Consider the following 5000-nt stretch of genomic DNA (forward strand, 5'->3'; position numbering starts at 1 on the left):
GTAAACATGTCCAGCAGGGTCACCAGGAGGGATCAGCCAAGAAGCTGGAAGGGAAGCTCTATGGGCGACAGTAAACATGTCCAGCAGGGTAACCAGGAGGGATCAGCCAAGAAGCTGGAAGGGAAGCTCATGGGCGACAGTAAACATGTCCAGCAGGGTAACCAGGAGGGATCAGCCAAGAAGCTGGAAGGGAAGCTCTATGGGCGACAGTAAACATGTCCAGCAGGGTAACCAGGAGGGATCAGCCAAGAAGCTGGAAGGGAAGCTCTATGGGCGACAGTAAACATGTCCAGCAGGGTAACCAGGAGGGATCAGCCAAGAAGCTGGAAGGGGAAGCTCTATGGGCGACAGTAAACATGTCCAGCAGGGTAACCAGGAGGGATCAGCCAAGAAGCTGGAAGGGAAGCTCTATGGGCGACAGTAAACATGTCCAGCAGGGTAACCAGGAGGGATCAGCCAAGAAGCTGGAAGGGAAGCTCTATGGGCGACAGTAAACATGTCCAGCAGGGTCACCAGGAGGGATCAGCCAAGAAGCTGGAAGGGAAGCTCTATGGGCGACAGTAAACATGTCCAGCAGGGTAACCAGGAGGGATCAGCCAAGAAGCTGGAAGGGAAGCTCTATGGGCGACAGTAAACATGTCGTCCCCCCCTTGGGCCAATTACAAATAAAAAACAGAAATACCTTATTTACGTAAGTATTCAGACCCTTTGCTATGAGACTCTAAATTGAGTTCAGGTGCATCCTGTTTCCATTGATCATCCTTGAGATGTTTCTACAACTTGATTGGAGTCCACCTGTGGTAAATTCAATTGATTGGACATGATTTGAAAAGGCACACACCTGTCTATATAAGGTCCCACAGTTGAAAGTGCATGTCAGAGCAAAAACCAAGCCATGAGGTCGAAGGAATTGTCCGTAGAGCTCCGAGACATAATTGTGTCGAGGCAGAGATCTGGGGAAGGGTACCAAAACATTTCTGCAGCATTGAAGGTCCCCAAGAACACAGTGGCCTCCATCATTCTTAAATGGAAGCAGTTTGGAACCACCAAGACTCTTCCTAGAGCAGGCCGCCCGGCCAAACTGAGCAATCGGGGGAGAAGGGCCTTGGTCAGGGAGGTGACCAAGAACCTGATGGTCACTCTGACAGAGCTCCAGAGTTCCTCTGTGGAGATGGGAGAACCTTCCAGAAGGACAACCATCTATGCAGCCCTCCGCCAATCAGGCCTTTATGGTAGAGTGGCCAGACGGAAGCCACTCCTCAGTAAAAGGCACATGACAGCCCCCCTTGGAGTTTGCCAAAAGGCACCTAAAGGACTCTCAGATCATGAGAAGCAAGATTCTCTGGTTTGATGAAACGAAGATTGAACTCTTTGGCCAGAATGCCAAGTCTGGAGGAAACCTGGGAAACCTGGGTAACCTCCTGGTTACCCTGCTGGACAATGCCACGTCTGGAGGAAACCTGGCACCATCCCTACGGTGAAGCATGGTGGTGGCAGCATCATGCTGTGGAGATGGTTTTCAGTGGCAGGGACATGGAGACTAGTCAGGATCGAGGGAAAGATGAACGGAGCAAAGTACAGAGAGATCCTTGATGAAAACCTGCTCCAGAGCGCTCAGGACCTCAGACTGGAGCCAAGGTTCACCTTCCAACAGGACAACGAGCCTAAGCACACAGCAGGAGTGGCTTCAGGACAAGTCTCTGAATGTCCTTGAGTGGCCCAGCCAGAGCCCGGACTTGAACCCGATCGAACATCTCTGGAGAGACCTGAAAATAGCTGTGCAGCAACGCTCCCCATCCAACCTGACAGAGCTTGAGAGGATCTGCAGAGAAGAATGGGAGAAACTCCCCAAATACAGGTGTGCCAAGCTTGGATCGTCATACCCAAGGCTGTAATCGCTGCCAAAGGTGCTTCAACAAAGTACTGAGTAAAGGGTCTGAATACTTATGTAAATGTGATATTTCCGTTTTTATATCTTATAAATGTACTAACATTTAAAAAAAAAACAGTTTTTGCTTTGTCATTATGGGGTACTGTGTATAGATTGGTGAGGAAAAGAAAGCAACTTAATCAATTTTAGAATAAGGCTGTAACATAACAAAATGTGGAAAAAGTCAAGGGGTCTGAATACTTTCTGAATGCACTGTACCTGGATGATACTGGTAATGGTAGAATGCTCTGTATATGTACTGTGATGTCACGAGAGGCTGTGTCCTGGAGGGACGTTACATCCCCCTGAGGTGGCTGCAAACCCAGACAGCTATGGCTCCATCTGCTGGTATGGTCGGGAACCCCACCCCTCTATGGCCAATCTTCCCACGCAGCTGAAACCAATCAGGGGCTGATGGGCTGGGGTTGTTTTGAAGGGAAGAGACACGGTCTGGAGGGTGGGTTGGGGGAAGAAGAGAATTGTGTTATAATTTCGTTAGTTGCCGAAGACGGTTAATAAAATCCTTGTTTTGGTTGAACCTGGTCTCCCTGCACTACTTGGGCAATCCCGCTGGAAGCTGTGTAGCCTCTCGTGACATCACAGATGGTGGAGAATACAGGCACGCTCAAGCGTTAATAGTGCATGTCAGAGGAGGATACCGAAGGTTTGATCACCCAGTTTTCCAAGTTGGCCGTAGGCTCCCCGCCGACTGAAATGGAGGACATATTGAAAGCCCTTGTTGCTGGCCAGCAAGCCCAGATGCAAGCAAACGTGGCTCTCTTGGAGGAGCAAAAGAAAGCCAACCTTCTGAAGGCAGAGGAATTGCAGTTGCAGAGACAGAGGGTGGTCCAAAATACCCGCCCAATAAAGGCAAGTGACTTTATATCTAAGATGGGAGCTACCGATGACATTGAGGCATACCTGCATGCATTTGAGGCCACGGCCACTAGGGAAGCCTGGCCCAAGCAACAGTGGGTTGGTCTGTTAGCCCCCTTTCTAACCGGAGAATCGCTGAATGCTGTCCGGGACCTGGGCCCTGACCAGGTTACTGACTATGATGCCCTGAAGTCTGAGATCCTCAGCAGATATGGACTCACAAAGTTTGGTATGGCCCAGCGCTTCCACAGCTGGACCTTCCAACCAGACCAACCTCCTCGGGCGCAGATGCATGAACTTGTCCGAATCGCAAGGAAATGGCTGGATCCGCAGAGGAATACAGCAGCGGCGGTGGTGGAGGCCGTTGTGGTGGATCGTTACCTACGCGCCCTGCCTTATGAGGCAAAACGGTTCATCAGTCAACAGGCCTTGACCACGGCTGATCTGACCGTGGAAGCTGTGGAAAAGTACCAGGCCACAGCGGAGATGCTGAATGCTTCCCGAAAAGACCCCAGGAGTGCGGCCCCACCACAAATGGGAAGAACCCGTCCAAAGGACCCCAAGGTCTCGAACCCAGCCACGTCAGGACTTATCCCGGCTCCAGGGGGAGCCAGAAACCAGGCGGGTCCAAGAAGAGTACACCAGGAGGGGGGAAACTCGACAGTGTTACCGGTGTGGGGAGATGGGACATATCTCCTGGCAGTGTGGGAAACCAGCCGATGAACCTATGCCCACTGCGGAGTCCTCCAGCTCAGCACCCACACACCGTGTTGCCTCGCTCTTGGGAGTCGTAGATGGCGGCCCAGATCGAACCCCCCACCTGCCCGGTAACTGTGAATCACCATGATGTGGAGGCCTTACTGGATTCTGGTAGCCGGGCCACCCTGGTGCGTAAGGATTTGGTGGGCCCAACGTGTCTGACCCCGGGAAAGTCCTCCCAGTTTCCTGTGTCCATGGGGACACCAGAGAATACCCCATTACTGAACTTACAATGACCAGCACACGGGGAACCATACACACGACGGCGGGGGTGGTTGATTCCCTCCCCGTCCCTGTCCTAATTGGACGAGACTGCCCAGCCTTTTACCCACTCTGGAGAGAGTCTCAGGAGAGGATAACCCGAGTACCTCGGAAACGGAGAGGCAAGACTCATCCTGGGAAGGCTCCGGTGCAATCCTCCGAATTACTCACTCCCGCCCGGGCTCTGATAGGGATGGCAGGTGCCCAGACCGACACAGAGACGGAGCTACAGAATCTGGACAAAGAACTGTCTGGTCTGAAGGGGACCGCTGAGAGGTATCGTTTGTTAAAGCAACAGTTAGACATGAAGACAGAAGAGTTAGATATCCTCCAGGCTAAACTCCAACAGAGCTCCTTCCATAAGCAACAGGAGGAGCTGGAGAGGCTGCGCAGGACCATCGAGGAGTGTGAGGAGACCCTGCGCAGTAGTAAGGAGGTCCAGAAGAAGGCAGAGGAGAAGTACAAGGTGTTGGAGAACAAGATGAAGAATGCGGAGGCAGAGAGAGAGAAGGAACTGAAAGCTGCTCAACAGAAGCTAAACTCTGCTAAAACCAAGGCTGATGCGTTCAGTAAGAAACTCAAGGAGAGACAACAGGAGGCTGAGTCCCTGGTCCTAGAGGTGGAGGAGTTGAAGAGAGAGCAGGCTGGCAAGCACCACGGCAATGCGGACGCCCTCTCCCGGCGTGATGCCTTCTTCGCTGCCTTTACCCCGACGAGGACGTCGGTCCCGAGGAGGGGGATGTGTGATGTCACGAGAGGCTGTGTCCTGGAGGGACGTTACATCCCCCTGAGGTGGCTGCAGACCCAGACAGCTATGGCTCCATCTGCTGGTATGGTAGGGAACTCCACCCCTCTATGGCCAATCTTCCCACGCAGCTGAAACCAATCAGGGGCTGATGGGCTGGGGTTGTTTTGAAGGGAAGAGACACGGTCTGGAGGGTGGGTTGGGGGAAGAAGAGAATTGTGTTATAATTTCGTTAGTTGCCGAAGACGGTTAATAAAATCCTTGTTTTGGTTGAACCTGGTCTCCCTGCACTACTTGGGCAATCCCGCTGGAAGCTGTGTAGCCTCTCGTGACATCACAGTACATAATTTCATGACTGTAGCTCTAACAGAAGATATGCTCGTTCAAAGTTTGGAATTTCAGTTGATTACTATAGCGCCCCCCCTTGGG

The 5000-nt window shown here is 52.2% G+C and overlaps 1 protein-coding gene across 1 annotated transcript in view; it reads left to right on the top strand.

Annotated features, from left to right (window-relative positions):
• LOC121559720 (transcriptional coactivator YAP1) overlaps positions 1 to 5000 on the top strand; it is a 75424-nt gene that overhangs the window by 34931 nt on the left and 35493 nt on the right. The gene's annotated exons all lie outside the window — the stretch shown is intronic.

The sequence above is a fragment of the Coregonus clupeaformis genome, unplaced genomic scaffold (assembly GCF_020615455.1).
Source record: "Coregonus clupeaformis isolate EN_2021a unplaced genomic scaffold, ASM2061545v1 scaf0063, whole genome shotgun sequence".
Classification (NCBI taxonomy): Eukaryota; Metazoa; Chordata; class Actinopteri; order Salmoniformes; family Salmonidae; genus Coregonus; species Coregonus clupeaformis.